Source organism: Amblyomma americanum, chromosome 6, assembly GCF_052857255.1.
Source record: "Amblyomma americanum isolate KBUSLIRL-KWMA chromosome 6, ASM5285725v1, whole genome shotgun sequence".
Lineage (NCBI taxonomy): Eukaryota > Metazoa > Arthropoda > Arachnida > Ixodida > Ixodidae > Amblyomma > Amblyomma americanum.
The window spans coordinates 22,657,179-22,684,267 of NC_135502.1; the positions used below are offsets into that span (position 1 = coordinate 22,657,179).

Sequence of the window (27,089 nt, forward strand, 5' to 3'; positions counted from 1 at the left end):
ACCATGAGTGCCACAAAGTACGGCATAAAGAACGTAACAGCTTGGAGAATGCAGAGACCGCTTATATTGCTGCTTGCCAAAGCCATCTGTGGTTAGCGCCCTTCAAGAAAATATCGCATCATTTGATTTCGTCTTGAAAAACGTTTATATTCACACATGTTAATTTATCACTTAACCAACAAGGTACTACTGCACACTTCGAGGGTTCAATGCTGCATAGCCGATATCGAAGTAAAAGCACAGTTTTTCTTGCTTTAGATATGTGCTTTTCACTCACAGTTGCACCCCATCCATCGGTAGCCCTGAAAAGGTGAAAATTACCTGCGCTCCTCTAGCTAAAACACGTGACAACGTATAGCGCCACAGCATGCGATGAGCGTTAACCGTCGTTATTACATCACCATGATATTTTAGCTAGACTGAAGCGCGTTACCAATTCCGTCGTGCTTTCTCCAGGCACCTTTTAGCCGTACTTATGCCAATGACAGGTTGGAATTATCTCTTGTAATCCGCTCACACTTTCTCTGCTGCTTATATAAGCAAGCTTGCAAATCGTGTTGACTGTCTCAAGTTAGTCGTTTTGATTGATAAATCCATTTTGCGTGGCCCAACAGTCAGTTCTTTTTCTTAATCCTATCTCATAAACTTACTAACAAACAACCTTCACGTTTTACTTTAGCTTTCGCAGGTGCAAAGCTAACATATGCGCAGTCATTGGCTGAAAGTACACCAGCACGACGCGGACGGAGAGCGCTAAGCGAGATATGTGTCTTTAGCACCGACGGGGAAACGAGCCTTGAATGAAATCATGCATATAGACCCAGCATTTCTTGCAAAGTTCGGTAATTATGCCTAATTAACGGTGTTTTTACCGGCAGTTCAGGGCTAAAAAGCTATCGTCACTCGCGCTTCATGCTACTCTTTTCGCCATAAAGAAAAGAAAGGAGGAACGAAGGTTTACCTGCATCCCCAGGTGGGGGTTAGGTTTGCACGGTGCAAGGTTATCTGGGCTCGTAGGAAACTTAAAAGGCTGAGGCAGCCTGTAGAAAATTCCCTCACACGTGCACACACAGGTGTACAGAAAGTGAATATCTAAGAAGTATGAAAAAGGTACACCTGAGTCGTAGCGGAAGGATAACCAGAGCTACGGGCGGCGAAAGCGCTAAACTTACACATGATGGCCGCTAGCAATTAACTGTCCTTTTTGCAAGCTGTGTGGTGGGCTGGAGCAACGAGGCAGCGTTCATCCGTTCAGGGGAAGAGTAGAGCAAGTGCACGATAGTTGCATGTTTGCAGCCCCTCCTGTTAAGGGTTGCTTTTTCCTTCACTGTGCGTGAGTGACGACCGTTTGCCAAGCATTGGCTCTTGGGCTGAGCGTTTGCATTGCTTCTTGCGGCTGTTAATAGTTAAAGTTCTTAAGAAAAACAACACAAAATAAAAATACCTGAAAAAGAGGTTTCTCTTCCTCTGCAACCAGACGACAAGTACCGAATGCTGATAATGGATAACCGGGCGGAAGTGCTTCGGAAAAACAGTTATTGGCTTTCAGTCGTGAAGATCGTGAATTTTAATTCTGCAAGGGCATCTGTGGCCAAAGAGCGCCATAAGGTATTTTTCGTTTTCTCAAGGTGGGGTCAAAGACCCATTTTCCAAGCATTTCACCTTGAATAAGCTGAGTACCAGGCCAAGGGACGCTTGTACCCATTGTATCCCTGGTGGATACCCGGCGGCACTGGGGATCGAACCCCTCACCTCCCGCATGCGAGGCGGATGCTCAACCACGAGGCCACCGCGGTGGTCAGTTATCGGTTTTCACCTGAAACCCGAAATAACGGCTTGTTATCAGTATTTAGCAATAATAATAGCTAGTGGTAAGGGAATACGTCTACTTAGGGCAGGTAGTGACCACTGATCCGGATAATGACAGGGAACTAACCAGAAGAATAGGAATGGGGTTCTTATGGCAGGTTCTCTGAGATAATGAATGGCAGTGTATCAATATTTTTTACCAAAAGTTCACCAAAAGTATACAACAGAATCTTACCGGTACTCACGTGTGAGACAGAAATGTGGAGGCTAACTAAAAGGGTTCAGTTTACGTTAAGGACAACGCAGTGAGTGATGTAAAGAAAAATGATAGGTGTAACGATAAGTGTTCGGAAGCGGATATAGTGGGTGAGAGAACAAACACCGGTTATTGACATCATAGTCGAAATCAAGAGGAAGAAATGGGCTTGGACAGGGCATGTAGTGCGAACGCAAAATAACCGTTAGTACTTAAGGGTAACGGAGTGGATTGCAAGAGAAGAGAAGCGTAGGAGGGGGCGGCAGAAGGTTAGGTGAGCGGGTGAGATTAAGAAGTTAGCGCGGATACGCTGGCTCAGCTGGCAAAGGACAGGGTGAATTGGAGAGACATCGGAAAGGCCTTTGCCCTGCAGTGGGCGTAGTCACGCTGGTGATGATGATAGTGACGCTATCTGCCGTCTTAGCGTTTGTAAAAGGCCAATTGCGCTGCTTCACGGCGCTTAAGAAGAGAACGGTCCGTAAATTCGAAGAATGATGGACGCGGCGAGCTCGAGGAAACTCTCCTGGAGGGAAAAAGAGGTTACGTACTGGCTACGAAGCCTGTCAAAAAAAAAAAAAAACATACTGAGACAGCCTTGTACTGCCGACTGTCATGTAGCCACCGATCGACAGCAAGATTCTGCTCACAACTCGACGGTGCTGTCCCTTGTGTTTCCGCTTCGCCTCCCCGGGCGGTTCCCGCTCTGCCCGGATCTAGATAGCGCGCCTACCGAAAGGGGGACAGAAGAGATCACCTCCCTTGGGGCATCGTGGACCTAAGAAATAAAATAAGAGGTGATGTGGGGGAAGAAGTGAGCGCGGGAAGATGGGAGAAGAGGATGGATATGAGGAAAGAATACCAGCAGGACCAATGGCGCCTAAGAAACATACTAAAGCGTGGGCGCATCATTACTCGTCGGGTTCCGAGATCGTGTTACTGATGTCGTTTCCGGCCAGTAGGCACCGAAAGTGCACTGCCCGATAAGCGACAACGGGAGGGCGCTGTCCCTGCACCCGCGCTCCCTATGGGGACCTGCAAAGATAGACAGAGAGTGAGAGAGAGAGAAAGACTCGTAGAACTGTCCACATATTAACGACTACGAAAAAGAAAGGTAAAGAATCGCACTCTTGTCCTCGGGTCAAAACGGTAAGCTGCAAAGAGGACTAGCGGAGACAGACGAGGGGAGCTCGAATGAGAGGGAGGCTGGATTCATTGCCGTCGTGTTGTTCTTTCTGCGAAATTGATCTTTGACAGAGGCTTTGTTACCGAAGAGTTATAACCCTGGCGCCGCGTTCTGAGGCGCGTCTGCAGGAGGGGGGCGCTTCTCTACGCTAATTAAAAGGGCTCGGTGACTGCTGTACATATTTCATTGGGACTGAAGCGGCAAGTAAGAAGGTGTAGAGTGGCAGGCGGCCTAACGGCCGCTTCTAAAAGGACTCGTTGGAGCAGGATAGGATCCTCGGCCGCTTGAAAGGGTTATTGGCTGAAAGATCGGACTTGCGATTGCTTTTATGCTGGTGAAAAGACTGAAAAGTTTTGTCGTCGTGAGGCACTTGCTTTATGTACGTTGATAGTGTTGCTTTCATTTTCCCTGCGTTTCAGAGGGCACGCTAATTGAGTGCATACTCTTGTTTTTTGCCGCTGCTGTGCGGAAGCTTGCGTTTGGCGCGACTTCTTTGTCGAATAAAAAGAAACTTAGAAATTATGAAAATTTTTACTAAGCTCCCTTTTTTGAGTTGTTCGAGTACGTGAAGTTTGGCTGATTGAGGTTCAACGACGGCACACTCAACTCTGATGCGCAAAGGGGGGGGGGGGGGGGGTCATCACACGTCGTAAGTAACGGCTGAGAGCACCATTTCTCAACATGCACCGAAAAAAAGACTTCCTGTATATGTGTAATCCCCTCCGCTGCTGACTAGTCCATTGCAGTTCCCACGCACATAACCTGTGCCCATCATATTCTTATTCTAGAAATTAGGACAAATTTGCGCGATTCTATTGATTATGTGTAACATACTTTATAATAATGCCTCCGAGCTCTTTATGTATACAGACAGTTTCACGGAAGCTGAACCAGAATTGGAAAAATAGACTTTTTGAGCTATAGAAATAGTTTCTTAGGCGCTGAAAAACCAATGCTGGTGGACATCAGAAAACAGGTGTATAATGTTAACTAATTTCTAATAAATTAACTTAAGAAATGTTGCAAGGTAGAGAGAGGGTAGGGAGATGAAATTCTTGACAGCACAAAACAAAGTGAACATAGGCTGAGGAGGGATATCGAGCCTCAGTGTGCTCATCCAACGTCCAGTCAAAAGGACTTGTCTTCACCGCCGGTCTGTGCAAAGCATTCATCATCTGCTGGGGTTAAACAGCGATTTCGCTCTGAGGAGGTGAGGGTGCAGAGGTTTTGATGTGGTAAGGAAGGTGGGATGAAGAGCGGGAACCTGAAAACTTGTTCAGGCAGGGTCGCTGCTAAGAAGATTCATCCAGTTGACCTACAACACTGGGATGAAGAAAAACGCCAGCTCAGCAAAATGAAGACCACGACATAGGCAGGTTGGAGAAATAGCGATAGTGGACTTGAAAGGCTGCCTGTCCAGGCATGGGGTGAAAAATTGGGCTAAAGCAATTGAGCAGCACGGCAGAAAGAAATATGAGGTAGTAATTAGATATGACGACACCAAATGAGAGAGGATGTTGTGTTGTGTTGTGTTGGGTTTAATGGCGAATAAGAAGCTAAGGCTATCATGCGCCAAGCTCAAGGTATAGAAAATCTTTTCGCCAGAATTTACAGATAAGAAAAAAAAAGCGGTGTAGAAAGTTTCAAAAGTTATTTCCTTTATCTAGTATAGAGAGCGAAGACAAGATTGATAAATGGCTAGTATTAAAAGCTTCAAAGGAGGTCGGGTAACCTCAGCAGCCGTCCTTAAGGGGCCAAGGATCTGGAGGCTACCAACCAATAAAATAGACACCTCGGCCTTCTTCTCAGGAGAGAGAAAGTGGCCGAGGTGTGTCAACGACCAATGGGAAATTCACAGTTTATCAAGAAAACCCGCTTCTCTTAAAAAGTTAAAAACAGAAGACATATCAACAATTGCATAATCACTTAAGAGCAGCGCAGGGTGAAATGGGATGCACTGGCTGTAAAACTGAGTAAAATACTTCTTTCTTAGCTTTTCGAGTTTTAGGCATGATAATAAAATGAGAGAGGAAGGCGCGACAGATAGAGGCCTGTTTTATGCCAGAGAATGTAAAAAGAGGAAAAAAAGGAGCAGGGGGAGAAAGAGCAAGAAGAAGGGGGAGGGGAGTTGTGAAAGGGCATGATTGCAGAAGGTGCAGAGCACAGGATAAATGAAGATAAGGATAAAAGATAACAAAGAAGAGGGCGTAGGATGAAAGAATTGATAAAGAGGTGATATTAAATACTAAAGGACCGAGTGTAGGATGTTTTTTCTCTTGTAGTGTTATTTTTCCTCCGATCAGGTGCAAGACCCTTTTCAAAGGATTTCATGAGTGCCAGAATGTGCCTGAGAGCTAAGTTTCCTTGGGAGATGTTTATCCCTCTCTTTGTAAAGTTTTAAATTTATTGATTAGGAATAGCGCTCTGTATTGTATATTTCTTGTAGATATGAAGCCTGATTGAAGAGTAATGAATAAAATTTAATTGAATTTATCACCGCGTGGAATAATATGTTCGATATTTGCTTTCGGAACGTTCGTTCCTGTTTCAGCATGGTGGCCATTCAGCCTAGCGCTTATTGATTATCCCCTTTCTCCGCCACACTGTTTCTGACAGGAAGAGAATTGGCGCTTGGGAGCAATTTTAGGTATGTAGCCTACTGTTAAGTAATAGCATATCACATTTATGAATTGCGAAAACGCGATTATCATCGGCGCTTTGGTTGGGCAAATTTTCCCCACCTTGCGTCGTTTCCGAAAAGCGCTCTTCCTTGGCGGCCTCAAAACTACGCCCACCGTTGCGCGTCAAAGTACTACGGGTGTGCCAGGTGACCGCCTCTGTCCCGCCCACGCTGTGGTGTCCACTACTGCCGCCCATAGGAGACAGATGTCATCCGATACTGATATTACGACGCCGCATAAGCGATCTCTAGATCTCAAAAAGCCTATTTTTAGACATTCTGGTTCACGCAATCATCTGAAATAGCATGTATAAGAGCTCCGTGTTAAAAAAAAAGAAAATAATTTTTGGGTGCAACACGGAGTGAAGTTCAGCACTACATAAATTAGAAAGAAAGAAACATGGCGCACAGTGGCGAGGTAACAAAATTTACTTCGCAGTATTCCTAGAAACTATAATTGTTGCCTGTAAACATTACGTGATCTGTGCGCAAAGAGGTTAACTCATGACGGGCCTTCGCTGACTCCTTACGTCAAGAATGTAAGCTGGGAAGCACTGTTGTTGAGGGGCGGACTTCTGTGGGTTTGAGACCCTTTTATGCACTTACTCCTAGTGCCACTTCCTTTCCCGCAGGTTGCTGCCGTGTCTCCTTTCTAGTGTTTTTTTTCTTCCTTAACTCTCGTCCTTCTCAGACTCGGAGCTAGCCTGGACAGCCTTTCTCATATGGACCACGCTGTATTTCGTTTCCACGTTGGGATATTGGGAACCTGATGTCACATCTCGTCTTTCACTAAGGCACGAACAGGAGCAAGGCGCGTGTTCCACCGCTTTCGCTTTGCTGCCTTGTTTCTTACTTTTTCCATCCCTTTTGAAGGCCTGGAAGACTGATGTTTTCCCGCAGATCCCCATTTCTCCCGAAAGGCCTTTCCGGTGCGAGCGAGCACGTACGCAAAGACACGGGAAACAAGTCGTAGCTAGAAAGGATAACCTTTTTTGTCCCCACCGTACGTACGTTCTAGCCGCAGTACTCATGCAGGGCCAGGCACGGGGACACACACGTGGGAGCCGGGTGGCCACAGGCTGGGGACGGCCAGATGCAATTGCCGCTGAGTGTACGTGCCCAACGAGGTGCGGTGCGCGCAGCTAGCGGCCGTCACCGTCTACACGCTCGCCCCGTTATCCCGTCGGTGTTGCCGCGTTTTCTGCGGTGTGTTTACCAAGACCTCTTTTTGTTTTCTAGTCGCTGGTCTCTCTTCCGTTACTCCCGCGTGTTCTCTTGGTGACTACTTCTACCGCACCTCGTTGCCACGCGCGTCACCGTTGCGGTACGGCGTTATCTCTTGCGACGTGCACTTCGCGTTGCGGGCGTGTGCAAAAAACAACGCGGGCCTCGTGCTCTTATCTTGTAGTTTCCGAGCCACGTGTGTAACGGTAACGCTGTTGTTTCGGCGGCGAGGGCACACGGGGAATTGCATGCGTGATAGACCGTCGCGGCTGATCCCGGAAGTGCCCACCCCGCGCTGATGCCGACACTGCGGCCCTCTGTGGGGCGTGAAATAATTACCAGAGCGAAAGGAAGAGGTGAGGGCGGCGAAAAACACGAGAAGATAGGGCTTCAGCGTACTTTGGTGGGGACCCGTATGCTGATAAATCGCGAGGGCGGCCTGTAGACGGAGAGGGCGTTTCGCATGCCTGTGCTTCGTTGAGCCCCTGGGTGTGACCGTTCCGTGGGCACTGGGGCAAGAACATGAAGTGTTTTCCGGTGCCCCTTTGCGGCGTAATTGATTACCGAACAAGTATGCTAACATAGTTTGTTTGTTTTTTGTTGGGTTTCATGCCGCATAAGCAATTAAGGCCATCATGCGCAAAGCACGTTAGCATCGTGAAGCGGAATTTACAAGCATAGTGGGCTGTAGCATGGACCCATGATGATGGAAGTTTCAGCTTTACTTATTGCCAGGACAGCTACAGCATTATAATAAACAGCCGTAATAATATTTTTAAGAGTTCAGTAAACGAAACATTCAGGTCACTTACACCGCGTGCAATATCTATGGTATTTACGCCACGCGCAATGTGCATTAAGCAGCAAGAAATGAAATCACCTGGCACACCGAACATGCGTTATGTTCTGAATCTCTCAAGATTTATCCAACAGTATTTGGCAGTTAGCAAAGGATAAAATTATGTTTTGGAAATAATATCTACGTCGTTTTTATCTTGACAAGCATTGCATGCGGTCTGCTGTAGCCGCACAAATCTCCATTTCAACAGTGTTTCAAAGTAATTAGCACTGCATATTTCCACAGGAACGATGCTGTACTGAAGCCCAAATCACATGCTAACTATGGAAATCAGAGGTTATGCACACAAATACCCAACCTACAGAATCAATTCAGTAATTTTTTAATTACCATCGGCCCATCAATCACAACTTAAAATAAAGAAATGAATCAAATATATTTGTCTATTGAAGAATAAGGTGGAACAATTTTTGTGTAATGTGAATTTTGATCACTTTGTGCATAAAGAAGTAATACTTTGTACCTGGAAAATGCATTAACGGGCATTTCCTGTTATTTCTTTCGTTGTGAATTTGCTTTCTTTTGTAATGTGCGCAAGCATGCATATAATACTCCTCGTGCTTTCATCTATTGTGTTTATGTACAGATGTATCTGTACTTTACCTACATGTTTGGGATGCATTAGATCTGCAGTTTTGTTGTAATGATATTTTGTGTGATGTAGTGTTCGAACCCGACCGCGGCGGCTGCGTTTTTATGGAGGAAAAACGCTAAGGCGCCCGTGTGCTGTGCGATGTCAGTGCACGTTAAAGATCCCCAGGTGGTCGAAATTATTCCGGAGCCCTCCACTACGGCACCTAATTCTTCCTTTCTTCTTTCACTCCTTCTCTTATCCCTTCCATTACGGCGCGGTTCAGGTGTCCAACGATATATGAGACAGATACTGCGCCATTTCCTTTCCCCAAAAAACCAATTATTATTATTAGTGTTCGAGTGTGTTGATTGAATTCTTCAAGCAGTTGCGACTGCTGTCAAGGGTTGGATGGCGGCGCCAGGCGGGAAGATGCCTTTAGCCTTCTCACTGAGGACAAACTTCGTAATTTTGGTTCAAAATAAAGGCTACAACTACTACTTATTGCAAAAGGCAACTATTTCCCCTTTTTTATAGAAACATCAGGGTGGTCAAGGGCCTCAAACGGAGCGCTATGAGCATCGAAGCGCACGCTTTATGCACGTGCGCAAAAAACAAGTAAACGCACACGACATTCGCTCTACAGTGCCGTTACCTGGTGTCTAGACGTGACGGTTTCTGAAAAACTGCTATGCCAGAATGCGCAAGTTGCTAAATCGCTGAGCACAAACCACGCTAAAATCAGTTTCTGAAAACTAAAGCCGTGTTCAAACTTTGCAATAAGGCTTATGCGTAAGAGAAGGTGTGTAAATAAAGACAAGTGAAGGATTTGCTGTTGGCGCGCCTTAAGTCTGCGCATGCGTCCTTGTATTTATAAAGGATTCGATGTAGTTTCAAGGCAAGTAGTTGCCTCCGAGCTACAACCCGCGCAGATCTGTTCGCAGCTCGCAGGATTTGCAATAATCTGTCTTGTATTGCTTTTGACTTTGCGAAAATGGAATCGAGCGGAGCGTTTTCTGCGCTTTTGTGTGCGCCGAACATTGAGAAAAAATGGGACCGCTCTCAGACGCAGTTAAGACAAAAGGTAAATGCTTCAGCTCACTTGTATTTTGCCTGGTTCAGTTTACGCACCGTTATATTAGAGCGGAGACGCTACAATATGGAATTATGGGCATTTGAAGACATCCTGCGCTCACTTCTTGATCATTTTTCAAAATTAGCGGCGCACTTAATACCTCTGCTAATGCGGGCAACGCTGAGCCCGCAAAGCAGGTGGGTTTTTTAGACGTGTGCTTAATGCAGACTTTGAGTGCTGATTGCCGTACGTTCGCTTTTCCTGTTTTATATTTGTTTGAACCCTGCTGTGTCGACTGATCTCGGAGGCCATGTATGCGCATTATGAATGCTGCCCACCGACACCGTGTCGCCGTGCTGGACGTTCCTGCCCGCGTGGACCGATTGCGCCAGCATGCTGTGCAGCATGGGAGTGGGCGCCGTTTTCTCAATAGTCGTAAAAGAAAATTGTTGCCTTCCTACTTACAAATTACTCGAAAACAACTCGAATGCATAAAACAATCGAACAATTTAGAATAATTTGGAACATAAACTATTTGAATCGTTCGACGAACTGATGACGAGGATACTCGATTCGCTATTCGATTGGAATTTTCTCGTGCCCCTACTTTCTCGCTTCTGTTACCCTCCTACCCACATATTTGGTAGCAAAACGAATATTACGTTGTTGCTGTTTGCCTCACAGAATGGCACATACTCACAAGGGGGATTGGTCATAACCAGGTGGTACCTGTTAAACCTACACGCTTTTTCTTTGTCCTTCCTCTCTCTGGCATTTATGGTCATCTAATGAATATTAGCCCAGCCAAGTCAAAGTGCTGTGCAGTTATATCTCTGCCGCTTCATCATTTTTGATGAAGGCTATCAGTCCGAGAATATTTCCACTTTGGCGGTTTCATTTCTTAGTAGAGGTCGAACTTTGTGTAGATATTATTGCACATATGTTGTCAGTACAAAGGCGGTAAGACATGAATAAAGTTTTACCTCGAAGCATAGTTCATACGGCATATGCAGCTCATTAGTTATTTATGTATAGAATCTCTTACTTTGGTGCAATATTTTTGGCAAGCGCTTTCACTGACTTTGTAGTGAAACGAAGCAGGGTGAAAATGTAGTACCCTCCCAAAATAAAACAAGGTACAGGCACCATATTAAGGGAACAAAAAAAAGTGTTTTCGTTTCGGTCATTTCTTTTTCGGGATTTTGCACAAGGTTCTCCACAACGTGTCATCTGTTCTGCGCGTGAAATTCTGCCCACTCGTAGACGGCTCGGGCGCAGCCGTACAGCGTTTCCAATGTTTCGCTACCCGCTTTTGTGCTACGTTCCAAAGCTTGCACCGTGAATAAATCGGCTGCAGTGTTTTTCGTTCGCTCTGCGCTTTCCGTGGTCCCCCAAGGGTGTCGTAAAGAGCGGCCCTCGACTTGACAGCCAACCGGGTCGAGCGAGCAGCGATATGTTTCGTTTCGCGGCTGCCGGTGGTCTCTCTGCGCCCGAAACAAGCAACCTGAGCGCTAATGAGGTAGAGCAGAGTGTGGGATGGCAGACAGTTCAACAATGGCAGACGTGGCTTCTGGAGCAGGGCTTGATTTATGGAGCTCGGTTTTCGCCGCTGCTCTGAAAAGATAAGGTGCAAACTGGTGAGAAGGAGAGGGTGAATCAAGGAGAGGCAGAGTGAAATGGTTCCTAATTTGGCCATAAAGCAGTGCTGAAAATAGCTGCATGGTAGCTGCGACGATAGCTTCTGGCGGGCTGGTATTGTGACATAAAGACAAATGACCGACCCTCCTGTAACTCGTGCATACGCAAGCTCGTTTAGCTCAGTCGTTTGTAAAAGCAGATGCTCATCATTTCTGACGTCACAGGAATGGTTCACGCGGAAGCTCAAATTGTCTGATTCTTGGCAGATGACCAGGAGCCACCGTTTAAAGCTTGTACATCGTTCCAGACACTTTCTTTTTGCTGTTCCTGATGGTGTAGTATCCCATCAGGGAAACCAATAGCTTTGTTTCACGCAGAAAAGAGCTGTCTGCGGGTTCTAGGTTGGAAAAGTGGGACCGTTTCGGAGGCAATTCAAGCGCTCGTATTTAGGAAACTTGGTGTTTGCTTTTAAAATGATTAGTGATCAGTTTTTTTGCGCAGTCACATGCTGCGGAGCCTATGCATTTGCTTTAATCTGGACAGAGTTGCAAATTCCCGAAACTGCAACAGTTAGCATTTTTTGTTTCATCGTTGTTTGTGGAACCAAATGGTATTTTATATTCGCAAGACATAACTTTAGGCTGCAAGGCAACGCACTGCATTTCAGGGTTTTTCGTTTCTGGGTTTCAATCATCTGCCCGGCTTTAAACGTAAGCATGATTTTGGCTGGAGGCTGTTGGGTTATCAAGTCTGCACACCGTTCAAGACTGGAGTGAAGCTGGAATTCAAGTCCGTAAACTTGCTTAGGAAGACTTTGACCCGATTGCCTAGCGGGAGATGCGAGTGGAGCCACCGCCTAAAAGGGCCTCATATGTCATTTACATTCTATCTAAGGAATTCTCCATTCTGCAAAACAACCCTGGTGCCATCGAGACAGTCTTCTATCAGAAGGGCTTTTCATGCTTTGTCTTACTTCATTTTATTCTTTGCGTGAATTTCAGATACCAAGTGCACTCCTGTTCATAAAATGTTGGGGACCTCGTTTATTTTTTTTCAGGCTCATGCTTTTTATGACGAAGCCAAAATGGTGCGCAGTTCCTGTCCCAGAGACTCTTGACCAACCTACCTTGCTACTAGCTCGCTGGCAGCATTTAAAATTCTATTAGATTCTGCAGCTTACTGCACATACAGGCGCTTACTTTATATTCCTTTTCGAGCTCCCGGAACATGTTTTTGTTTAACCGGATTCCTACAGAGCCGCGGTTGGTTCAAAACCGGAGGGATTTGCGACTGAATAACAATGACAGGTCGTGCGCTCTGATCCTCATCTGTAATACTTTGTAAGAATACTGTGCCCACTCTCTTTGTCCCAGGTTTTCCTGTCTACATTATGCTTTACTGGGGTGTACTCAAGTTGTGACTGTGACACTGTCCCTTTAATGCAGACCACAGTAAACACGTGCCGAGAAGATTTAGCTTAGATATATGCGTCCTAAAGGCTTCGTAACTGATAATGATAGTATATACCTGGACTTCATGTTCATCAGGCCATTTTTCCGGGTGATTAAAGCAATCATTCTCCGTGTAAGCATCCAAAGCCCTTTAATATCATAAGACGAGAACCATTTGATCAAATTATACTCTATGTGGATAAAAGAAACATTCCAGCGCTGTTCTACCGTAATCGTGCTTTTTCGCTTCAATTATGTGCTCTGGTTTCACAGCAGATCGGAAATGTAGTTTTATTATTTTAATGTTTTCTATGTGGCTCATCGACTGTATACCTATTTTATTAGTCATGGACCGAATGACTAAAAGCCGGTTTAACGTGCACTGACATCGCACAGCACACGGGCGCCTTAGGAAAAACGCTAAGGCGCCCGTGTGCTGTGCGATGTCAGTGCACGTTAAAGATCCCCAGGTGGTCGAAATTATTCCGGAGCCCTCCACTACGGCACCTATTCTTCCTTTCTTCTTTCACTCCCTCCTTTATCCCTTCCCTTACGGCGCGGTTCAGGTGTCCAACGATATATGAGACAGATACTGCGCCATTTCCTTTCCCCAAAAAACCAATTATTAATTATTAATTTACCGCAATGACAACATTTGAAAGTTATAGCATATAGTACCTACCGCGATCAGCTATCGTGATCTACTTCCGTGTGCCGGCTGTGCGCACGCACTGATTGGTTACGACGCGGCATGAGTGCGCGAAACTTGCCGGCACCTGGCGCCATCTGGCGCCGCCATGGCGATATTCGCTCTCACTGTTTGTCCCGCGGAAGGAGATCGCGGTATCGGATCGCGGATCACTCTGTGCTGTAACTCTGTGTTGCAAAGTAGGACTAGCGCAATCATGCGCTTTTTCAGTGGAAATGGGAACAGAAGACTGAAACACCTCGTACAGATCTCTTATTAAGCGGCTGTACATAGGAGTGTCCATGGTGCCGTTGATTTTCGTCCTGATTTCTTGTGCAGCCCGACTGCCAAGGTAATAGGCGTGTACGTAAGCGCGAACGGTACACTTGCTTAATACGGTAGAATACCAGTTTCCGCAACAACAAAAATAATGAGCAGACCGAGTACCACGCGTTTCTTTACTTTTTTACTTTCTTCCTCCAGAACAGTTGATGAAATCCTCACGGCGTAGAAGAGCTAGACACTGAACTGGCGCCTGAAAAAAATCCCATGAAATGGAAAAGAAATTGCGCTGCTGCCACTTGATGCACGTAGTTAGTAATCGTGTCCCATGAAAAGCAACACGGCGTCAAATTGTTTTCCGACGCTGTGTGCTGGGCAAACATGATGAGATTGCGTCAAGATTGCCGGGCGGCATAAGGACTTTACTCAAAGAATGAAATGCAAAATGAAAACAGAGTATGCAAAAACAAGCACATTAAGGCAGGCCAAAGTGCACCAGGGATGTGCCAAGCGCTGTGGAAGAGACGGCTGTACTCGAAAAAGTAATTTCGAGGCCTCAGGCGAATGATACACACTGTCCGAGGACGTGAGGGCTTTGCATTTAGCTCTTTTTTATATAGCGCCTTCTCTTCTTACGAAGGTTTACTATTTTGCACATGCCTGAGGAGAAGCCATTGGTTTTTAAAGGGTTTGCGAACAATGTCGTTAGGTTAGCAGCGATTGAGAAAGATGAAAGAAAAAGAATCTGAAGAAAGCCTAATAGTAATAATAATAATAATAATTGTTTTTTTGGGGAAAGGAAATGGCGCAGTATCTGTCCCATGTATCGTTGGACACCTGAACCGCGCCGTAAGGGAAGGGGTAAAGGAGGGAGTGAAAGAAGAACGGAAGAATAGGTGCCGTAGTGGAGGGCTCCGGAATAATTTCGACCACCTGGGGATCTTTAACGTGCACTGACATCGCACAGCACACGGGCGCCTTAGCGTTTTTCCTCCATAAAAACGCAGCCGCCGCGGTCGGGTTCGAACCCGGGAACTCCGGATCAGTAGTCGAGCGCCCTAACCACTGAGCCACCGCGGCGGGGCCCTAATAGTAGGCAATGTCGCCATTTAGGTGATGGAAGCGGACAAGGAAAATGCGGCCACAAAACTGTGCTGTTTTATATTTTCAGTCGACACTTTATACCTGGCTTCTCACTCTGCGTACACAGTTATCGAAGAAAAGAACTTTATTATTAGATAATTTACTCTTAGATTTTAGGACCTTCTGATAGAGGGTATCTTTAGCTTTCAGAAAATGTACTACATTTGAATATTCATGACTTCAAAAACGCTTTTTTGATTCTTTGTCTTGCTCATGTCGAGCTGAAAAGGTAAGAGGTTTTAGAGGCTGCGTTTCGGTCAACCCTATTTGGCTTGTAGAAAAAAATTGATTTGTAGATTTGGCAATATTTTGATATAGACTATTTTTAGCTTTCAGGGAATATATTACGCTTAGGTTTTCGTGCCGTCAAAAACGTTCCTTTGATAATCTTTTTTAGTTGTCACGTCGTACGGAATGCTGGAAGATTTGACAGGGTTTGAGTACATTTTTTTTTTCGAAGCAACATTTTTGGATGTTTCATGCACCTTTTTATCAAGACCTGTAAGGCGTAAGCAAGGAAACGTTTCCACAGATTTCAGTTAATGCCTTTTACATGACAGGTAGAAGAATCAGTAGCCTAAGTCAATTTGTATTTTTATGACTGAAGGAAAGCATTCATAGGTGGCAAATTTATAGCACCGGGAAAGAAGAAAGAACATAAGAAACCTTTTTGCGTTGAAAGTGTATAATTTTAACCGTCTTTATGTAAAATAACAGTTTATGCTGACACACGAAATTTCAGGACTATGCATAAAATGCATTGCTGGAAAAAGGTTCATAAGCGCAAAAATAACAAAAATTAGTCCTGTACGAAATTCTAGTTTTTGAACGCAAATTGCAAGTAAATTTCATAGCCATAGCTTTTATTACAAGTGCTCTAGAGTTAAACTTTTAAAACAGTTTTCAAAGACTCACTAGCTATCTTCAAAACTCAGATTTAGAATGTGATATCTTCTGAATGCGCTGAAAATTTTCTGTATAACCACTGCAGTAGCCTCTCTTCATTTAAAAGCAATATAGAGTGTAAGTTCACGTCCTTGTTGAACACATGTAGCACATCCAAGCTCAGAAACTCCTCACCAGAACACCCAGAATAAGAACAAATTATGATTCTCAGACCACGCTGTACCAGACAATTGTTGTTCTAAATGAAGGCATGCAAATAAAAGATCGGATCCGTAAACACACAAGTCAGCGCTGATTTAGGGAAAAAAACAATAGAAATGCTGTTTCTAAAACGCTCGCAAAATCTATCCTGTTTAAATTGTCCTTTGTTATATAGATACGTCTTTTTATTTCATTTTTCATTTTAACGTGTATAGGGTAATTTTCAATTCCAATATCTGCAGTACTTGCATGTGCTAAATTGTACATGTTATAACTCTATGCACATACGTTATGTTGCTATGTCAATAGCATCATGGGGACTGGGTCGCTTCAGGCTTACTATATACCTTCCACCCCCCCCCCCCCTCCCCCTCCTCAAGTTGTATTCATGCTCGAAATAAAGATGATCTATCTAAATTGTCTACTTGGTCAAAACAGAACATGACGCTTTCTTTCACTTTGAAGCACTGTGTAGCAGGGAGAATAATTGACCACGTCCTTGCTCTCAAAAACACAACGAATCACTTCTCTGAGTATATCAGTTGTCTGGTATGTAATAAAAATAGCAGCCGAACGTAAACGAAAATTTCTCATGGCTTTAATGCTAGAAATCTTTTGGCTTTTTCTGTGCAAAAGCACGTAGTTGTAAATAACTCAAAGAAAGCGTCACGGAAGGTCATCGATATGCACAGCGGCCTTCCCATTGAACACCAGGCACCCCTAGCCGCGTCTCGTACTAGAAATAAAAATGGCGCCACCATGTCGAACACCCCTGGGACAATAAATTTGCTCGGTTTCAAGGCAAGACGCGACTCAAGCGGCCCTGCAGCGTTCAATAATTCACACCGTTGGGGACGAGAGAACGCTGCTGTGATATTGATGACCTCAACTCTGGACGCAACCCCGGCAGCAGCGCCTCCTTGCAGCGGGAGCCTATAGTGATACGGCGTTCATCTTTCCTTCACTCTGGGTTGATGATGTTTCAAAGGTTCAAACTGAGAGCAGTGAAATATGTCCCAGAGAACGGATTGCTGCCAGTGTACAAAACTCGCGTATAAAATCCCTTGCGAGCTAGATTTGGGGTGAACTTTTGTTAGCTGGGTCAAAGCACAGCGCCGGAATACTAATCGGGGCGTTTGAAGTCTGCTGAAAATGGTGCAAGGCAGAAGCAGCAGTAAAAATTAATGGCACTTAAGCTCCGCCTTAAGGGTATGACGCGACAGCTTTAATGGTTATTTGCTACTTTTTTGCTTAATTAGTACCGCTTTAGAATTACACACACTTATTAGCATGCATCAGTTGGCATACTAGACCACGTGATACACCACAAAACGAATAAGGTTTCCATTTAAGCAGGTCGAACAAACGTTATCTATCGTTCTAAATAGATCTCACGATCTATTTATGTTGATATGAGACTATTTACTCACTGGGAGAGTCGTATGATAGACCGCCACGCCGAATCACCGCGGTCGTCGAAATCTTTTTTTCATAAACAATGCGCTTTGGTGCGGGGAGTATATGCTGCCCTGGAAAGGCCGCCTAGCTGGGTCCTCTATCCGGAAGCATGCATATGCCAGCCAGAATTTTGATGTTTGGGAAGGTGGGGGTGTGTGGTAGTATGGTGGGCTCGTACTATACGCAATCTGGTGTTTTGTGGCATGAATGTATTCAAATTTTCCTTTACGAAAGTTTTTCCAAGCAACAGAAAGCGAAGTGCCTCATTGGCCTAGGGTTAGCGTGTTTGGATCGCAACGCAAGGGTCATGGGTTTGAATCCAAACTAATTGCCTCAATTTTCTTTTCTTCGCTGTTAATTTACTTTACATGTTTATACGCTATAGTGAAATTTCAGCCATACTACGACCTCACATTCACAATTTAAATTAAGTTTTAGTCATTTTCATTTTAACCCTCTTTACAAATCGTGAATTAGTGGGACAACGCGAATGGCTCTTCCTCTGAACGCCCGCCCTAACGCTGTCGCGTTAGAATCTCTGAGGTGCGATGGATGTTAACCTTGGAAGTTCTGACGAGTTGCCGTTTGGGAAATCCGCTCTGGCCTTCGAGCTGAATAGCAATAACCTGTGTGTCGATCATGGCTTACAAACCATCTTCGTTTGATTTTGCTTTTACATCGGCAGTCTGAATCTTAATGATGCGGCCGCAATCCTTATTTTACTGTTGCTCAAGTCTAGAGTTTGTAATTAGCAGAGGCATGCTTCAATCGTGCCATTTGGTCTAAGCAAAGATAGTCGCGCAGTTTTTTCTTTAAATTTTTTGAAGATTGAGAAGTTTTCTTGCTCCAATTCTCGATAAACGCACATGGACCTCGCGTCGATACCGCGGCGAAGCCAGCGTCGAAACTGCAGCTAAGCCTGAAGCCAGAACTTTTCAAACGATTCCGAAATGTTAAGACCGAACGACAACTAACAGAAAAGCAACATTCTCCGAAGTACTGGGACTCGAACGAACGTTGGCCACAGTTGAGCAGCTTTGTTTTCCGACGCCACATAGCGCTCGAGCATCGCCGCAGGATCTCGCGCAATGCGTTGTAGTTGGTATATCAACCTTGATAGCTATTAAATAGTAGTCATTGTCCTCTTTAATTAGTTCGTTCTTCGCTTCCAAATGCTAGGCGGCAGTAATGCTGCAGCCATGTCCGTGAGATGTCGCCATATGCACCAAGAGAGAAAAAAAGCTTGTGTATGCCGACAACGGCAGGTTTAAGCAGCCAAACACAAAGCTGAGAAGGCGGCCAAGACTACCGAAAGCATCGCTAAGGTCCTAGAAGTGCGGGAGAGCGCTACACCGAGTCAAGGAGTAAAATAACCCAGGGAGAGTGAGGGCGCTGCTCGGCATGAGAAAGTGAAGCGGCTGAACGTGGAAGCACGTAAAGAACCGAAAGCAGCGAGGGGCGCCGAGCGCGCTCACCAACCGGAAGGAGAGGATTTGCCGGCGATCTCTCCTCAAGCCGCGAAAGCAGCCAGGGAGACCGAGCGCGGTTCCCAGTTCGGAGAACATAAGCGGGGCGAATGCGGCGGCACACCAGCAGCCAAGAGAACTGGCGGATACCCGAGTGCCGGTACCAGCAGCAATTAGCCGTCCAAGAATGCACTATGGCTTTCCTGCAATGCATGTCATGCTCACGCTCACTCTAAACGACTAGGTCTAATGAACTTTTTTTTCGTTCTTTCAATGCATTTCATGCTTGCACCAGCTCGTGACGACGAGACAGATTGCTGTGTTGACAGCGGTAGCTGTGAATGCGAACGTTCCCGAGCGAAGCTCTAGTCTAGTTATCCGATACACCACAGCTTTCGCTCTTTAAGTAGTTTCAGCAGTAGTTATTTTTAACGCGACAGTGTTAAGGAGCCCGTGCCGCGCCTGCGTCGTCGACCGTGAATGAAAAATCTACAAAAATCACCAACAGAAGCAACCTAGTTGGCTCAAGTAGGTGGCAGGTGGGCCACCTAGGCCGTATGACCTTGTGGCGTCATCGTAACCTGCTCGCTCGATTGTGAGCAAGCTGTCCACCGCGGTAGGTGGCGATTAAAGTAATGATTGGTCGCTAGAAGTTTCTCGGCAAGATCAACCTGGGCCGTACAAGCCCCACCAGTGGCAGCACCTGGCATTACAGGTCAGGGGCGCATCGCTTAACCGCTGCACCACTCTGGCAGGAGTGGCATACGGACTCCAATGGATGCATGAATTCAAGATACAATATGACTGATGCCGCATATATGGGCATTACGCCATTAACTCTGTCGCGCCATTTCCCTAAGGCGGTGATTAAGTGTCGCCTCCAATCTTTTTTTTTTGTTCCTGGCTTTCATCTACTCGTGGCAGTTGCTGGCCTGTTGCTTTCGCCCGTGTCTGGTGTGCATGCAAAATGAGGAATCAGTGCGAAAATTTCATATTTGGAGCTTCCGATGTATACAAGTCGGGATTAATGACGTGCGCGCCATTAAGACTACCGCATGCAAAGTTACTGGAGTAACACAATAAGTGAGCCTCATAACTAATACGTGGATGAAGTAATAATCGCTACAAATTTACACAGCGACCACAAAACTGCGCCAAACATCTAACTCCTCGTTTTGTCCTACGGCTTCGACTTCAACCTATCACTGGTTTTCCTTCACATAGCAGTCTGGTTTCCTTATAAGTAGCTTATCCGTGCCTTCGGTACATGGTTAATTGAGAGCGTAGAACATAATCTTTATTGTGGGGCTTAAGGATTCCGAGCAATGGGATGGATTCGCTGGAGGGACGCAGAGCATGAACGTGTGTGTATACATGGGACAAACACACAAAACGTTTTCAAAGGCAGAAAGTGTGATTATTTGGTGCAGCCTGTTACCTGAAGGATTCAAAGCTTTCCTTTTGTTTTTGCTTTTTACGCGTGATGGAATACAAAAAAAAAATAGGCTGTTAGAAAGGCTTAGAAATGGACCTTGTTTATTAGACGAGGACATTGAGTGTAGGTCCAGCTGCGCAGCGCAAAGATTCGCGAAGTGCCTTGCTTTTGTGCGCGTACTTTTCTAACAATCTCTGGCTTGTGTGCGCACGCACGCGCGCATGCACGCGCGCACGCCACTATTTCTCTGGCTATTTGCACGTCTCCCTTGGTGTTTAGAATAGCGCAGGTCTATTCTCTTAAAATGAGAAAAATGCGACCTCTTTCCTTTTGTCTTCCTGATGATATGCATTTAGGAGAGTGTTTGGATTTTTGTACTTTTAGTTTGAAGGACGGAGGTACTTTTGTTTTGAAATCTCGGCGTTGGGGCCTCGGAGATATGCGGGAGAAAATACATTTATACGCTCACACTTCAATCTTGGACGTCAGTTTTAATTGTGAATCAACTGTGGAATATTGTAAGGTACTGTTATGAAAATATTGAAGGTAATGGTACATTCTTCCTATGCGTAGCAAACTCTTTCTTTTAAACTTTGTCCATCGTCCACATCGAGTAATTCAGATTGCCTTAGAAAACCAATGAGGAACGTTTTTGACCACAGCAAAAACGTTAATAGCAAAAAAATGCAAGCCTGCCGATAAGATATTTGCGGAAATATTTTTGTTCTACTAGTATCTTGCGATGTATAAAAAAAATTGCGTTTGTAAACAACTTCCCGTAGAAAAATGCGCTTGCCCCTAATATCCGGGTATGACATGGATAGAAAAGAAATCGTGTTGAACTTAACAGACCCACCTCTCTATCGATATTTTTTACACATATTTGCATACTTGTACACTTTGAAGCAAACAAACTCGCATATAAAGCTCAGAAAGCTTCCGAAATCTGCCTCTCCTCGAGGGCAGAGAGAGCTGACAGTGGCACCCATACCACGCCTGCCACCTCGCAAGATGTGGCAGACTCCCAAAGGGCTTAGGGTCATGTGATTTCTTTGTGTGCGTAACGTCACCACAGGGCATCAAGGGATCGTGGTTCATCAGGATAGAGTTATCAGCCGGTGGGTTAACACGGAATTGTTTGGCTACGACATACAGGACCGATGATAATGGCGATAGCCCCAGGGTTTACAAAAAAAAAAGCCCCATGAAAATAAGGTGAAAAACTTCGCGAATGCGATTCTTTTCGTACTCAAAATTTCTTTAGAATGAGAGGTTTACTAAAGAAAAAAAACATGACATGCCGTTTACGGGCTCAAAATTAGGCCGCGTTTGCTAAGAAACCGCACAGCTAATCCGGTTTAAGATCACCGGCGAGAAGAGGGCGCTTCCCTTTGGGCGGCCGTAAAGTCCTCGCTTTATCAAACTTTCAAGTTAACCCTCTTTCGAGCCCCATCTGAGCCCACGTGCGCGCGAGTAATGCGCGCACTCTCGCACTGCAGCGTGGCAGATTGCCCGCGGCTGTTCCGTACCCGAAGCGCGTTCCTAAGGGACATTTGGCTTCCATTAGGAGGCAATTTGGGCAATTTATGACCCAACCCTTGCCTCCTTTCTTGGTCGTTTTCTCTTTAAACGCAATTACATTGTCTAGCTGGAGCTTGTTTCTGCTACATTCTCTCCCCTTTCTCAATAATTTTCACTTCGCACCTCCGCCTTCGTTCTATTCCGGGTGTCCTGCCTGTCGCAGCAGCCGGGAAATTGGCGAATAATACATTCTTATCAAAATTTATTTTATTGACGAGCTGGGTACGTTTTTATTGCACTTTTGTGCTGCATTCGGCCCAAGCAACTGAATAAGGAGGAAAGGCGGGGACAAGGTAGCCCGGTCGGGCCGGCGGAAAAAAGGACGATTAAAACGGCCTCTTTGGGTCCCTTGGAGGCCGACTACTCAAAAGAATTTAAAAGGACAACGGCATTCGAAAAATATTCCCTGCGGGATGGACTTATTCAAATAGCGCGCCGTTCCTCTCCATTCTGTTGTGGCGCTCGAGATGTCTTTTTTGTGACATTTTGTTTTTGCTTTTTCTTCGCATCGGATTGCGTCAGATAACTTTTCTTCGGCTGTATCTTGAAGGTGCAAATGCTGGCGCGTGGCATCTTCTTCTCACAAGAAATAGGATTTAAATTCGAAATAAATTTGGTGATACATAACTTGTCCTAACACATGATCGGAGAAGTTACCAACTGCTTACTTTCTGCATAATACAGCACTTTTCGAGTTATCGTTGTGGCTTCTACCGCAGCGGAGGCCTAGTGGTTGAGTATCCGCCTCGCATGCGGGGAGGTGCGGGGTTCGATCCCCAGTGCCGCCTGGTGTCCACAGGTAAAACAATGGGTAAAGCCTTCTTCTGGCCTGGCGCTCGGCTTATTTAGGGTGGAATGCTTGAGAAATGGGTCTGTGACCTTACCTTGAGGAAACGAAAATACCTTGTGCCACGGCGCTTTTTGGCCGCAGATGCTCTTGCGCCTTAAAAATTCAGTATCATCATCGTCATCATCGTTGTAGCTTTTATGAGGATGTTACAGTGCCAGGGAGATATAGAACTTCAAGAAGGACCGTAACAAAAAGCTTCCGTACCTTTCTTTTTTATCTTGGCCGTGGAAGTAACAATATTGTCACTTAGCATTGTCTCATGTTGCTCACAAGTAGCTTCTGCCCTTCCTACTTCACTGCCGTACATTGCACAACAATATAAGAGCGCCTGCTCTCAGAAGCCTACATTGATCACATGATCTTCCAGGGCACGTTATCAGGCGCTCCACCCACCGACCCATCTGGACAATATTTAGTTGTCCAACAGAGGAGTGCTATATTTCAAGTTGACGACATACTAGGCCAATGCCGGCGCTGTTAATCCGATGGAAAGTCCCACATACAACTTTTGCTTTACATTTCGGGACAGTTCTCGTTTTGAGTCCGCCTCGCACATAATGTTATAAGACAACCCTTCGTGTTTATTGACGCCACAACTGTTGGATCGGATGCAAGTGCTGGCGCTTTGTCTCGATAGTTCACTCCTGACGTTGTGGTGCCAATGCACAATGTATGCATAATTGGTTCACGGCCATGTTGCTACTTGTGGAATCAGGCTGCATTGTTCGTGGCTACAAACTGGGAACGGAATTTTTTTTCGATGTGTATAACTGCTGAACATCCCGCAGAGACCAAGGGTATTGAGAAACACAGGGTATCAGGCAAAAAAAACATGTCGATTCGTTTTTTCTGCACTTAAGTTCATTTTCCTCAGGATGAAGCATAGAACCAAGCGCCTGTATGCCTAATTCCGGGATCATTTTCGCACATAATTCTTATATTATTTCCAGCGTCGTGTCCGTGATTTTCAGTGGCATTACCATTAAGGTCACAAGCTAAATCAATCAATCAATCAATCAATCAATCAATCAATCAATCAATCAATCAATCAATCAATCAATCAATCAATCAATCAATCAATCAATCAATCAATCAAGCAATCAATCAATCAATCAATCAATCAATCAATCAATCAATCAATCAATCAATCAATCAATCAATCAATCAATCAATCAATCAACCAACCAACCAACCAACCAACCAATTGGTCGGTAGAGGCGGCTAACTGGTGAAGAAATGTTAGAGGAAACTAAATAAAATACGATTTAGTGTGCTACGCCTCAGCTTGCCTGCGCATGCCTTCTGCTATATTGGCTCCGTCCCCTACACTTGTTATCCATCGTTGCCATCTTTCTCACGCAACACTTCGGCCCATACAAGGTGTGACGTTCCGCCAACACAGCCAGTTGTAAATAGCGCTTTGTGTGTGTGTGTGTGTGGTATTTCTCGTTCCGTGTCTACGCTAAAACGTCTTGCAAGGTCGAGTAACATAGTCAGCTACCGCTAAACGTTGCTTCTACTTCTCTTTAAGACATGGAAAATAAAATTCACTTATTCTTATAATTCACACGCAAGGAAGTATAGACGAACTGACATGTAGGACGACACACTGTCGAGTGAGTCTGTGCGCAGCGGCATGGCGAAAAGCACGACTGACAACAGCAGGAAGTGAACGCTCGCGTAGGAAAGTGTTTTTCTCGGAGTTTTTGTTGGAGGGTGCTGGAGGCACAAAAACACAGAAAAAAAGGTTAAAACGAGGTTTTATAAAGCCACTAGTTTGCAAATGAATCATTAATTTCTCTCGAACTCAGAGTAACAAGAAAAATAAGCCGGTCCCAGGGTTTTATTTATACATAATAAATAGCTGCCCTGGTCCTCCAGCCATCGCAGGTAGGGGCACAATGAGAAAAGCTTTCTGTGGGATAAAGCGCTGCGAGTGCCCTTAAAGCGGCTTTGTTGGGTGGGACCGATATTGCGCGGCCCTCAGCAATACCGCGCGATGAACTCAATTCCACGCTTATGAAAGACAAAGGAAGATGAAGTAATAACAAAGCATTCTTGAGATAGCTGAATTTATTCAGAGGTTCTGCGCTGTTGTGAACCTGTTTTATCCCAAGAATGATGTTCAATAGCGTACAGCTTTTTTTGCAAATTATTTGGCATCCTTCTATGTTCTATTCTGTTCCTAGCTTTTGAGTTGCAAATATCTTCCCAGTCTGGTCCGCGTGTTCGTTATTTTATTATTTTTAAAAGGTCAAGGAAGACTGCCAGACGATGGCCTTCACCTCCACGTGTCCTGTTTCAATAACCACTTTGTTTTGTCTTTTGCCGACTTCACATGACCTATATCTCTGTCCTAGTAGATGTGCATGCGTACGATTTCTGCAGCGCGAGAGCCATGAAGCATATGCTTCTAAATTAGACGACAAATGCAGTCAGAAGAGCTACTACTGGGGCTATTTGGTATATCATGTCAGGTGGTCGAAATGTCCGGAGCCCTTCACTGCGGCGCCCCTTATAGCCTGCGTCGCTTTGGGACGTTAAACCGTAAACAATAAACCATCTTTACTTTCTGGAAAGCCCTTGATGCATACACGGAAATGGCGTACACGATATGACGAAGTGCTTCGTTGTGTGCGTGCGTCCTTGAATGCAGCTAGTGATTTACGAAACGTAAGGACAACATTGATGATTCTGAGCAAATGATAAGCAGAAAATCTTGATATTCGCGATATATATAATGCACGGCAGCACACAAACCAGCAGAATGAAGTCTACATCCATTTGAATATTATTTCATATGCACAGCATAATATAACGGGTGTTTCAAATAATTCAGTGCAGATTTTGTTATTGAAAGCCTTTAAAGATAATTCAGTGTAGTCTGTGTAGCTGCATTGCGTGGTAAGGGGGGAATTACGCGATAGAGTAGAACGAAGAGACGAAAATAAAAAAAATAACGAACAAACTTTTTATATCGCGGTTCAGGGACACAAGGCTGTATTAAAAAATTGAAGGCCGCCAATATCAATTGTGACCCCAGTTTTTAAAACATCGGAATAGTCATTGTTGTTCGAGATATCTAGCTTGAAAATCACGCTTTTGAGAACTCTTTAGGTTTGTTTCTCCACGTTGTACATTCACCCAATCGCGTGTCTTGAATTTTGAATGCAGAAAATATTTTAGAATTTCGTGCGTTTCATGACATAGAAGGTCATGACGTTACCGTGACGACAGCACATGCAGGGACGCCATTTTATAAGCGATAAACGTGGGAAAGCCAACTTAAAGTCATTTAATAAGCAGATTTTTCACTTTCAGTATTTCAAACCACGATGTCGATTCAGAAATTTTTGAAACTGGGCTTGCGTTTGATGCTGATGGCCTTCAAGTTGGCAGTATGATATTGCACCCTATGATCAAACATGAAAAAACTTGATCAGCTAACTTTAGTCCAATTAATTTTCTCTCTGGCATGAAAGTAATCTCCACCTTGCCGCACAATCCAGTTGCGCAGACCGCTCTGGATTATCTTTCTCTGCTTGCAAAAAAAAATTTGATCTAATAGTTTGAAATTTCCGGAATATGCCATTGAGGCTGATATTGTTATCTTCTCTTCGACTAAAGTTATCCGAGACATACAGCGTATCAATGAAATTACAAAACGTTCATGCATTAAGCTTGTTTGGTTATGTTGTCTTCGTTTGCAATAGCGATACCAATGTCAATCTCAGTATTACACTCATTAAATTCAGAAACTTGAAATGAGGACTGTCCTTTGCGATTGCCTTCTTACCTACCTAGTATAGCTAGGCACTTCGCGTTCTTGGTCAGTTGAGAGAGAAAAACTCGACATTAAACTAAAGGACACCCGCTATAATATTGCAGGCAAAGTGGATGTTAAGATTAACTTTAGCCTTTTGGTTTCGCTTTCTCACCAGAACATTGCAATGCCACCAATTTTCTGATAAGTCGAGCCCGGATACACTGAACCCGACATATAAAATTATTGTTTATATTCAGCAGTCGGAACATACCCTCGAAAACGCCATGCAAAAGCATAACACTATTGTTCGAAATTTATCGAACTAGCGTTTAGCGGAACGTTTGATATACCGAACGACGAGCCGCGCCTCTGCATGTGGTGCTTCTTCTTACGGCAGCCTTCAGGCGCTTTTCGCTCGCGAATGCGGGTCAGCTGCGCTGTCTAGGGCACCCGCTGGCAGCGCTGGCGCTGTGAAACCGCGTGACGAAGTGAAAATAGGGTTTATTTGAGGATGGGTCTTCGGTATCTTGTACTCATTTTCCACACCATACGGATGTAAGGCGGTGA

At 44.9% G+C, this 27,089-nt stretch overlaps 1 protein-coding gene across 2 annotated transcripts in view; it reads left to right on the forward strand.

The window, feature by feature from the left end:
• The window catches only part of qsm (Zona pelucida superfamily protein qsm), a 246,215-nt gene that overhangs the window by 181,208 nt on the left and 37,918 nt on the right, over window positions 1–27,089 (forward strand). The window lies entirely within an intron of this gene.